The 12,303-nt window shown below is 46.7% G+C and overlaps 1 protein-coding gene across 4 annotated transcripts in view; it reads right to left on the bottom strand.

The window, feature by feature from the left end:
• LOC135070418 (septin-2A) overlaps nt 1–12,303 on the bottom strand; it is a 286,079-nt gene that overhangs the window by 249,174 nt on the left and 24,602 nt on the right. Inside the window, exon 2 of one of the 4 annotated variants that reach the window (XM_063964763.1) lies at nt 3,673–3,733. The exons of the other annotated variants lie outside the window; for them this stretch is intronic. The gene's annotated coding sequence lies outside the window, so the exon portion shown is untranslated. The remainder of the gene's footprint in view (nt 1–3,672; nt 3,734–12,303) is intronic. 4 annotated transcript variants of the gene reach the window in all.

Here is a 12,303-nt window from a genome sequence, read left to right on the forward strand (position 1 = left end):
TAGCACCGCCTCCCTGTCTGAGGGAGCAATCGGCAAGGCAGATTTTAGGAACCGGTGGGGTGGGGACGCCTCAAATTCCAGCTTGTACCCCTGAGATACTATTTGCAGGATCCAGGGATCCACCTGTGAGCAAACCCACTGATCGCTGAAATTTTTGAGGCGACCCCCCACCGTACCTGGCTCCGCCTGTGGAGCCCCACCGTCATGCGGCGGACTTGGAAGAAGAAGCGGGGGAGGACTTTTGCTCCTGGGAACCTGCTGTTTGTTGCAGCCTTTTTCCCCTACCTCTGCCTCTGGACAGAAAGGACCCGCCTTTTCCACGCCTGTCTTTCTGGGTCCGAAAGGACTGAACCTGATAAAACGGCGCCTTCTTAGGCTGTGAGGGGACATGGGGTAAAAATGCTGACTTCCCAGACGTTGCTGTGGAAACTAGGTCCGAGAGACCATCCCCAAATAATTCCTCACCCTTATATGGTAACACTTCCATGTGCTTTTTTGAATCCGCATCTCCTGTCCACTGGCGAGTCCATAAGCCTCTCCTAGCAGAAATGGACAATGCACTTACTTTAGATGCCAGTCGGCAGATTTCCCTCTGTGCATCTCTCATATATAAGACTGAGTCTTTTATATGGTCTATGGTTAACAGGATCGTGTCTCTGTCTAATGTGTCAATATTTTCTGACAGTTTATCTGACCACGCAGCGGCAGCACTGCACATCCAAGCTGACGCAATAGCTGGCCTAAGTATAATGCCTGTGTGTGTATATACAGACTTCAGGATCTCCTCCTGCTTTCTATCAGCAGGTTCCTTGAGGGCGGCCGTATCCGGAGACGGTAGTGCCACCTTTTTAGACAAACGTGTGAGCGCTTTATCCACTCTAGGGGGTGTTTCCCAACGTGACCTATCCTCTGGCGGGAAAGGGATTGCCATTAGTACCTTCTTAGGAATTACCAATTTTTTATCAGGGAAAGCCCACGCTTCTTCACACACTTCATTTAATTCATCTGATGGGGGAAAAACTACGGGTAGTTTTTTCTCTCCAAACATAATACCCTTTTTAGTGGTACCTGTAGTTATATCAGAAATGTGTAACACCTCTTTCATTGCCTCAATCATGCAGTGAATGGCCTTAGTGGGCATCAGGTTAGACTCATCGTCGTCGACACTGGTGTCAGTATCAGTGTCGACATCTGGGTCTGCTTGAGGTAGCGGGCGTTTTAGAGCCCCTGATGACCCATGCGACGCCTGGGCAGGCACGAGCTGAGAAGTCGGCTGTCCCACATTTGGCATGTCGTCGATTTTCTTATATAGGGAGTCTATACTTGCACTCATTACTTTCCATAAGCCCATCCACTCAGGTGTCTGCCCCGCAGGGGGTGACATCCCTTCTAAAGGCATCTGCTCCGCCTCCACATCATTATCCTCATCAAACATGTCGACACAGCCGTACCGACACACCGCACACACACAAGGAATGCTCCGAATGAGGACAGGACCCACAAAAGCCCTTTGGGGGGACAGAGTGAGAGTATGCCAGCTCACACCAGAGCGCTATATAATGCAGGGACTAACTGAGTTATGTCCCCTATAGCTGCTGTTTTATATAATATATATATATATTGCGCCTAAATTTAGTGCCCCCCCTCTCTGTTTTTACCCTGTTCTGTAGTGTAGACTGCAGGGGAGAGCCAGGGAGCTTCCTTCCAGCGGATCTGTGAAGGAGAAATGGCGCCAGTGTGCTGCAGGAGATAGCTCCGCCCCTTTTCCGCGGCCTATTCTCCCGCTTTTTTCCATATTCTGGCAGGGGTATTTTCCACATATATAGCCTCTGGGACTATATATTGTGGAGTTTTTGCCAGCCAAGGTGTTTTTATTGCTTCTCAGGGCGCCCCCCCCCAGCGCCCTGCACTCTCAGTGACCGGAGTATGAAGTGTGTATGAGGAGCAATGGCGCACAGCTGCAGTGCTGTGCGCTACCTTGGTGAAGACTGATGTCTTCTGCCACCGTTTTTCCGGACCTCTTCTTGCTTCTGGCTCTGTAAGGGGGACGGCGGCGCGGCTCCGGGACCGAACACCAAGGACTGGGCCTGCGGTCGATCCCTCTGGAGCTAATGGTGTCCAGTAGCCTAAGAAGCCCAATCCGGCTGCAAGCAGGCGAGTTCGCTTCTTCTCCCCTTAGTCCCTCGCTGCAGTGAGCCTGTTGCCAGCAGGTCTCACTGAAAATAAAAAACCTAAATCTATACTTTCTGTCTAAGGGCTCAGGAGAGCCCCTAGTGTGCATCCAACCTCGGCCGGGCACGAAATCTAACTGAGGCTTGGAGGAGGGTCATAGTGGGAGGAGCCAGTGCACACCAGGTAGTCATAAATCTTTCTAGAGTGCCCAGCCTCCTTCGGAGCCCGCTATTCCCCATGGTCCTTTCGGAGTTCCCAGCATCCACTAGGACGTTAGAGAAAACTACTGTAGTATGTTAACACTACAAAAGAAAAAGAAGCCCTGCTGTTATTCAATATGGCATATCAATTGTGAAGTATCAAACATGCTTTAATGTTATTTCAAATACAGACTGTGTATTTTTTTTTGTCTTTCAATTATATGTACAGGAAGTGGCATGTTCACTAATTATGTGAGAGTAACAATAACAGCTTCTCATGATTCTTGTAAGAACTGACAGTTTGCTATTTTCTGTAATTCGGCTATAGTAGTCCTCTACAAAATGCCAAGGCAATGTAAATTATACTCAACTATCTGGAGAACGGCTTATTGTTAGACAAGTAACACAAAATATTCCCTGCTTAATGCTGTGAGCCAACTACTTATACTTAAAATTGCTTAAAAGGGGCAAATTAAGTAGTCGTGTGACTTACTGTGTGGTTTCAGCTCCTTGGTTAAGTGCTCGGAGCTATTCAATTATCTCCTCCATAAGCCATAGCTGCCAGGTAAATGCCCAGAGCTACATTATGCAATTACTGCCCGTGTTAACACAGCAACTAGCCCTGGTAGCACTAGTTAACATGGAATTCTATTCGCACCTCAGGAGGTTGAAAGCAGAAATCCGCATTAAGTGCACCCTCGTGGTTAGTCATTAGCTTACCGCAGGAAATAATTGAATAGTTCCAGCCTAATTATATCGCTCCAAAACACTCCCAATATGTGTATTATTGTCTTGCATAATTTAAGTAGCTCACCACAAATGCTGGTTCTTATCCGGATAGCTTTTTTAGGAGGTACAATAATGCTGGTGAGTTTGCTCTCCATTTAAAAACACATTAATAATAATAATGACAAAACATGGGTACTCTCACTGGTTAGGGTTAGGACCATCCTATCAGCAATAGAGATGTGAAGTTGCAAATAGCTTATCGTATATTTGCAAATGTGTGTGACTAAAGCTTCTGAATTATATTTTTAAAAAGTATGCAGATTTAATTAGTTTTTTTTACTGGCTAACAGTGAAGTGCTAGGTGACATCCTTTCTAGATGACCCTCCCCTTTCTGACATCTGCCGTTACTTATAAATTGATGTACTGATTTCAGTCTTGCTTATAATGGTCCAATCCCAACTTAAAATCAAGGATTTTCCAAAATATTTTAGATTTAATCCATATAAACAAAATCAACTACAACGTGTTCTAACTACATTAAACCCCTTGACCCCTTAAGTCCCAACATACCTGATACAATCAAATCTGATACCACATCCTAAACTTCATCTAAGCCTCTGTTCTTGTTTGTCTAGGGCAGTGATTTTCAACCTTTTTTTACTTGCGGCACACCAAACAATATTTTAAAATTGCCAAGGCACACCATCAGTTCCCCACAGAAAAAAACAAAAAACACACACATTGGCCCCCACAGTAAAAAATAAAATAAAAAATCCACACATACATTGGCCTACACAGAAAAAACAATCACATTGCTCCCCACATAAATCATGTTGCTCCCCACATAAATCCTATTGCTTCCCACATGAATTACTTACATTGTTCCTCCTATAGATCCTTATTCTCCCCACATAAATTCTATTGAAATCCTATTGTTCCCCACAGAAGAAATACAATAACAAATATTAGCCCCTACCAGTCAGCTGTCCTCTTCCCTGTCCCTCAGTGGCGGGGATTGTTCATAGTGGAGTTCTGCGAATACTGAGCAGCGGGTGGTCGGGCAGGTGTGGATGTGGGTGGGAAAGGAAAACTGTGTATGCAGGCGGGACTTGGAAGATGTGTATGCAGGCGGGTGGGTTGGCTGGGTGGTGAGAGGCAGCAGCCGTGACATATGATATCACATTGTTTTCAAGGCATAGGTCATGGCCAGAGCACGACTTATCCTCTAAGAAGAGCCTGGGCCAACAGTTCATTCTGAAGGTGCAGAAAGCTGCTCTGGCTCCGCGGCACACCTTGCAACTGGTCGCGGCACACTAGTGTGCCACGGCACACTGGTTGAAAAAGCCTGGTCTAGGGAAAAGAAAGTGTGTAAATGTCGTAGATGAAAATGATCAAAAGAGGTTGTAGAATATTCCATCTGTATATAAATATGAAATAATATAAATAAGGTGGACACATTTTGTTCCTTTGAGAAGCAAAATAAACGTTCTACTTGTAGGACCCCTTCCAAAAGAAAATATAAAAGGGAAGTGCTACTTCAGCTGGTACCCAACGCTCCACCCTATCATAACAAAGAAGCAAAGCAAACAAAGTGCTGCCAAAAATCAGAAAGTGAGGGGCAGCCTAATCTTCTCATATGCCCACACCATTTAACCCATCAAATGGTAGCGCTACGTAAATCCAAATAAAACCATCCCCCAAGAGGTCATTTATTACAGTAATAATTTACCAATGATTCTTTACAACACTTATACAGTTCCACCAACAAGTTGTTAAAACGCTCAATAATTAATAGCAAAAAGTCCATACAAGTATATATACTAATATGAAAAATGACGTAGAGGTGATTTTATGGACATTTCATTTAGCCACAGAAAACTAATTGTTGTTTCCCAAAAAACATTTGTGAAGAGAATATACAAACATAAGCACACTCTGACGTAATATTTTGCACCCACCCACAATACAAAAAACGCTGAAGGCTTCCAAGGCACTTTGGGCAGCCAAGTCACATGGACTCCAAGGGGGTAATTCAATTGTTTTTTGGGCACCCTGCGTCCAATGGAGCTATTCAATTGTTGATCTGTTCAGTCACAAATCATGCAGGCGCCCAATTATTTCTGCTTACCCCCACTCTATTTGGATGTAACCAGCGAGATAAAGAAATGAGTGCCCCACGCAAGAGCAGAAGTTGCATATCATCTCGTTCTAAAGTGACAGACGATATGATGCGATGGGGCATGCTAAAATAACTGGATAACGAAATAGCAGTGATCACAGTAAATACTTTTTTCTCCTCAGAAAACAGATTTTTACAATACTAACTCCATTCAATGGTCTTGATTCAATGCAACGCGATCTGAATAGCAACAGGAAGAAGGTCTGGGCGCTATTTGTCCCCTTTGTGCCCCACACTTGGTTGGGAAATGCCGTTTACCGTGCCTTAAACTGGTTGTTTATTCGCGGTAACAGGCATTCTCCGACTTAAGTGCCTGCCGCACTAAAGGCAGAAAACACCACCGCGGCACTAGTTTTGTCTGATTTCTCTAGTCAGGCTTAACAGCACGGTCAATAGCTCTGGCAACTTCTTCCCTATGCTGTTCATATTGCACTAAACTGAATTGTCTTGGCAGCGCATTGTCTTGGCAGCAACTTTATTGTCTGGATAAAGAGCACAGGCTAGTTTTTATAATATAGAAATGAAAAAATAATTGAATTTAATAAAACTATCCTATTTGCAAATTAACTCATCATATTTCCATTAGGAGGTATTAAATCATTTTTTTTTAAGTTTTATTAAAACAATTTTTTTAAAGTTTTTAATAAATAAATAAAAATTATACCTTTGTTTGTGGCCCTACATTTACCTCAATCAATGTTAAAAAATATATATATCTGATAATTACTCAGTTTCAGGGGCTTCGCTAACTGTGTGAAAAAATAAGATTTTACTCACCGATAAATCTATTTCTCGTAGTCCGTAGTGGATGCTGGGGACTCCGTCAGGACCATGGGGAATAGCGGCTCCGCAGGAGACAGGGCACAAAAAGTAAAAGCTTTTGGACCTAGGTGGTGTGCACTGGCTCCTCCCCCTATGACCCTCCTCCAAGCCTCAGTTAGGATACTGTGCCCGGACGAGCGTACACAATAAGGAAGGATTTTGAATCCCGGGTAAGACTCATACCAGCCACACCAATCACACCGTACAACTTGTGATCTGAACCCAGTTAACAGTATGATAACAGAGGAGCCTCTGAAAAGATGGCTCACTACAACAAAAACCCGATTTTGTTAACAATAACTATGTACAAGTATTGCAGACAATCCGCACTTGGGATGGGCGCCCAGCATCCACTACGGACTACGAGAAAATAAGAATTTACTTACCGATAATTCTATTTCTCGGAGTCCGTAGTGGATGCTGGGGTTCCTGAAAGGACCATGGGGAATAGCGGCTCCGCAGGAGACAGGGCACAAAAAGTAAAGCTTTCCGATCAGGTGGTGTGCACTGGCTCCTCCCCCTATGACCCTCCTCCAAGCCTCAGTTAGGTACTGTGCCCGGACGAGCGTACACAATAAGGGAGGAATTTTGAATCCCGGGTAAGACTCATACCAGCCACACCAATCACACCGTACAACTTGTGATCTAAACCCAGTTAACAGTATGATAACAGAGGAGCCTCTGAAAGATGGCTCCCTACAACAATAACCCGAATTAGTTAACAATAACTATGTACAATTATTGCAGATAATCCGCACTTGGGATGGGCGCCCAGCATCCACTACGGACTCCGAGAAATAGAATTATCGGTAAGTAAATTCTTATTTTCTCTATCGTCCTAGTGGATGCTGGGGTTCCTGAAAGGACCATGGGGATTATACCAAAGCTCCCAAACGGGCGGGAGAGTGCGGATGACTCTGCAGCACCGAATGAGAGAACTCCAGGTCCTCCTTAGCCAGAGTATCAAATTTGTAAAATTTTACAAACGTGTTCTCCCCTGACCACGTAGCTGCTCGGCAAAGTTGTAATGCCGAGACCCCTCGGGCAGTCGCCCAAGATGAGCCCACCTTCCTTGTGGAGTGGGCCTTTACAGATTTAGGCTGTGGCAGGCCTGCCACAGAATGTGCAAGTTGGATTGTGCTACAGATCCAACGAGCAATCGTCTGCTTAGACGCAGGAGCACCCATCTTGTTGGGTGCATACAATATAAACAACGAGTCAGATTTTCTGACTCCAGCTGTCCTTGCAATATATATTTTCAATGCTCTGACAACGTCCAGTAACTTGGAGTCCTCCAAGTCACTTGTAGCCGCAGGCACTACAATAGGCTGGTTCAGATGAAATGCTGACACCACCTTAGGGAGAAAATGCGGACGAGTCCGCAGTTCCGCCCTGTCCGAATGGAAAATCAGATATGGGCTTTTGTAAGATAAAGCTGCCAGTTCTGACACTCTCCTGGCCGAAGCCAGGGCTAGTAGCATGGTCACTTTCCATGTGAGATATTTCAAATCCACATTTTTTAGTGGTTCAAACCAATGAGATTTTAGAAAGTCCAAAACCACATTGAGATCCCACGGTGCCACTGGAGGCACCACAGGAGGCTGTATATGCAGCACTCCCTTAACAAAAGTCTGGACTTCAGGGACTGAAGCCAATTCTTTCTGGAAGAAAATAGACAGGGCCGAAATTTGAACCTTAATAGATCCCAATTTGAGACCCATAGACAATCCTGATTGCAGGAAATGTAGGAATCGACCCAGTTGAAATTCCTCCGTCGGAGCACTCCGATCCTCGCACCACGCAACATATTTTCGCCAAATGCGGTGATAATGTTGCACGGTTACTTCCTTCCTTGCTTTAATCAAAGTAGGAATGACTTCTTCCAGCATGCCTTTTTCCTTTAGGATCCGGCGTTCAACCGCCATGCCGTCAAACGCAGCCGCGGTAAGTCTTGAAACAGACAGGGACCCTGCTGAAGCAAGTCCACGGATCTTCCGTGATCATCTCTTGAAGTTCCGGGTACCAAGTCCTTCTTGGCCAATCCGGAACCACTAGTATCGTTCTTACGCCTCTTTGCCGTATAATTCTCAATATTTTTGGTATGAGAGGCAGAGGAGGAAACACATACACCGACTGGTACACCCAAGGCGTTACCAGCGCGTCCACAGCTATTGCCTGCGGATCTCTTGACCTGGCGCAATACCTGTCCAGTTTTTTGTTGAGGCGAGACGCCATCATGTCCACCATTGGTCTTTCCCAACGGGTTACCAGCATGTGGAAGACTTCTGGATGAAGTCCCCACTCTCCCGGGTGAAGGTCGTGTCTGCTGAGGAAGTCTGCTTCCCAGTTGTCCACTCCCGGGATGAACACTGCTGACAGTGCTATCACATGATTCTCTGCCCAGCGAAGAATCCTTGCAGCTTCTGCCATTGCACTCCTGCTTCTTGTGCCGCCCTGTCTGTTCACATGGGCGACTGCCGTGATGTTGTCCGACTGGATCAACACCGGTTTTCCCTGAAGCAGAGGTTCTGCCTGGCTTAGAGCATTGTAGATTGCTCTTAGTTCCAGAATGTTTATGTGAAGAGACATTTCCAGGCTCGTCCACACTCCCTGGAAGTTTCTTCCTTGTGTGACTGCTCCCCAGCCTCTCAGGCTGGCGTCCGTGGTCACCAGGATCCAATCCTGTATGCCGAATCTGCGGCCCTCCAATAGATGAGCACTCTGCAACCACCACAGAAGAGATACCCTTGTCCTTGGAGACAGGGTTATCCGCTGGTGCATCTGAAGATGCGACCCTGACCATTTGTCCAACAGATCCCTCTGGAAAATTCTTGCGTGGAATCTGCCGAATGGAATTGCTTCGTATGAAGCCACCATTTTTCCCAGGACTCTTGTGCATTGATGTACAGACACCTTTCCTGGTTTTAGGAGGTTCCTGACAAGCTCGGATAACTCCTTGGCTTTTTCCTCCGGGAGAAAAACCTTTTTCTGAACCGTGTCCAGAATCATCCCTAGGAACAGCAGACGAGTTGTTGGCATTAACTGGGATTTTGGAATATTCAGAATCCACCCGTGCTGTTTTAGCACTTCTTGAGACAGTGCTAATCCCATCTCTAGCTGTTCTCTGGACCTTGCCCTTATCAGGAGATCGTCCAAGTATGGGATAATTAATACGCCTTTTCTTCGAAGAAGAATCATCATCTCGGCCATTACCTTTGTAAAGACCCGAGGTGCCGTGGACAATCCGAACGGCAGCGTCTGAAACTGATAGTGACAGTTTTGTACGACGAACCTGAAGTACCCCTGGTGTGAGGGGTAAATTGGAACGTGGAGGTACGCATCCTTGATGTCCAAGGATACCATAAAGTCCCCTTCTTCCAGGTTCGCTATCACTGCTCTGAGTGACTCCATCTTGAACTTGAACTTCTTTATGTACAGGTTCAAGGACTTCAGATTTAGAATAGGTCTTACCGAGCCATCCGGCTTCGGTACCACAAATATAGTGGAATAATACCCCTTTCCTTGTTGTAGAAGAGGTACCTTGACTATCACCTGCTGAGAGTACAGCTTGTGAATGGCTTCCAAGACCGTCTCCCTTTCGGAGGGGGACGTTGGTAAAGCAGACTTCAGGAAACGGCGAGGTGGATCTGTCTCTAGTTCCAACCTGTATCCCTGAGATATTATCTGCAGGATCCAGGGATCTACCTGCGAGTGAGCCCACTGCGCGCTGAAATTCTTGAGACGACCGCCCACCGCCCCCGAGTCCGCTTGAGAAGCCCCAGCGTCATGCTGAGGCTTTTGTAGAAGCGGGGGAGGGCTTCTGTTCCTGGGAAGGAGCTGCCTGTTGCTGTCTCTTCCCCCTTCCTCTGCCTCGTGGCAGATATGAATATCCCTTTGCTCTCTTGTTTTTAAAGGAACGAAAGGGCTGCGGTTGAAAAGTCGGTGTCTTTTTCTGTTGGGGAGTAACTTGAGGTAAAAAGGTGGATTTCCCGGCTGTAGCCGTGGCCACCAAATCTGATAGACCGACTCCAAATAACTCCTCCCCTTTATACGGCAAAACTTCCATATGCCGTTTTGAGTCCGCATCGCCTGACCACTGTCGCGTCCATAAACTTCTTCTGGCCGAAATGGACATAGCACTTACCCGTGATGCCAGTGTGCAGATATCCCTCTGTGCATCACGCATATAAAGAAATGCATCCTTTATTTGCTCTAAAGACAGTAAAACATTGTCCCTATCCAGGGTATCAATATTTTCAATCAGGGACTCTGACCAAGCTACTCCAGCACTGCACATCCAGGCTGTCGCTATAGCTGGTCGTAGTATAACACCTGTATGTGTGTATATACTTTTTTGGATATTTTCCATCCTCCTATCTGCTGGATCTTTAAGTGCGGCCGTCTCAGGAGAGGGTAACGCCACTTGTTTAGATAAGCGTGTGAGCGCCTTGTCCACCCTAGGAGGTGTTTCCCAGCGCGCCCTAACCTCTGGCGGGAAAGGGTATAAAGCCAATAACTTCTTTGAAATTAGCATCTTTTTATCGGGGGCAACCCACGCTTCATCACACACCTCATTTAGTTCTTCTGATTCAGGAAAAACTATAGGTAGTTTTTTCACACCCCACATAATACCCTGTTTAGTGGTACCTGTAGTATCAGCTAAATGTAACGCCTCCTTCATTGCCAAAATCATATAACGTGTGGCCCTACTGGAAAATACGGTTGATTTGTCACCGTCGCCACTGGAATCAGTGCCTGTGTCTGGGTCTGTGTCGACCGACTGAGGCAAAGGGCGTTTTACAGCCCCTGACGGTGTTTGAGGCGCCTGGACAGGCACTAATTGATTGTCCGGCCGTCTCATGTCGTCAAACGACTGCTTTAGCGTGTTGACACTATCCCGTAATTCCAAAAATAAAGGCATCCATTCTGGTGTCGACCCCCTAGGAGGTGACATCCCCATATTTGGCAATTGCTCCGCCTCCACACCAATATCGTCCTCATACATGTCGACACACACGTACCGACACACAGCAGACACACAGGGAATGCTCTTAACGAAGACAGGACCCCACTAGCCCTTTGGGGAGACAGAGGGAGAGTTTGCCAGCACACACCAAAGCGCTATATATGACAGGGATAGCCTTATAATAAGTGCTCCCTGTATAGCTGCTTTTATAATATAATTTTTGCCACTATTTTGCCCCCCCTCTCTTGTTTTACCCTGTTTCTGTAGTGCAGTGCAGGGGAGAGACCTGGGAGCCGTCCTGACCAGCGGAGCTGTGTAAGGAAAATGGCGCTGTGTGCTGAGGAGATAGGCCCCGCCCCTTTTTCGGCGGGCTCGTCTCCCGCTCTTTAGTGGATTCTGGCAGGGGTTAAATATCTCCATATAGCCCCCGGAGGCTATATGTGAGGTATTTTTTAGCCAAATAGGTTTTCATTTGCCTCCCAGGGCGCTCCCCTCCCAGCGCCCTGCACCCTCAGTGACTGCCGTGTGAAGTGTGCTGAGAGGAAAATGGCGCACAGCTGCAGTGCTGTGCGCTACCTTTAGAAGACTGAGGAGTCTTCTGCCGCCGATTCTGGACCTCTTCTTGTTTCAGCATCTGCAAGGGGGCCGGCGGCGAGGCTCCGGTGACCATCCAGGCTGTACCTGTGATCGTCCCTCTGGAGCTGATGTCCAGTAGCCAAGAAGCCAATCCATCCTGCACGCAGGTGAGTTCACTTCTTCTCCCCTAAGTCCCTCGTTGCAGTGATCCTGTTGCCAGCAGGACTCACTGTAAAATAAAAAACCTAAGCTAAACTTTTCTAAGCAGCTCTTTAGGAGAGCCACCTAGATTGCACCCTTCTCGGCCGGGCACAAAAATCTAACTAAGGCTTGGAGGAGGGTCATAGGGGGAGGAGCCAGTGCACACCACCTGATCGGAAAGCTTTACTTTTTGTGCCCTGTCTCCTGCGGAGCCGCTATTCCCCATGGTCCTTTCAGGAACCCCAGCATCCACTAGGACGATAGAGAAATAGATTTATCGGTGAGTAAAATCTTATTTTCTCTAACGTCCTAAGTGGATGCTGGGGACTCCGTCAGGACCATGGGGATTATACCAAAGCTCCCAAACGGGCGGGAGAGTGCGGATGACTCTGCAACACCGAATGAGAGAACTCCAGGTCCTCCTCAGCCAGGGTATCAAATTTGTAGAATTTAGCAA

Source organism: Pseudophryne corroboree, chromosome 1 (genome assembly GCF_028390025.1).
Source record: "Pseudophryne corroboree isolate aPseCor3 chromosome 1, aPseCor3.hap2, whole genome shotgun sequence".
Classification (NCBI taxonomy): Eukaryota; Metazoa; Chordata; class Amphibia; order Anura; family Myobatrachidae; genus Pseudophryne; species Pseudophryne corroboree.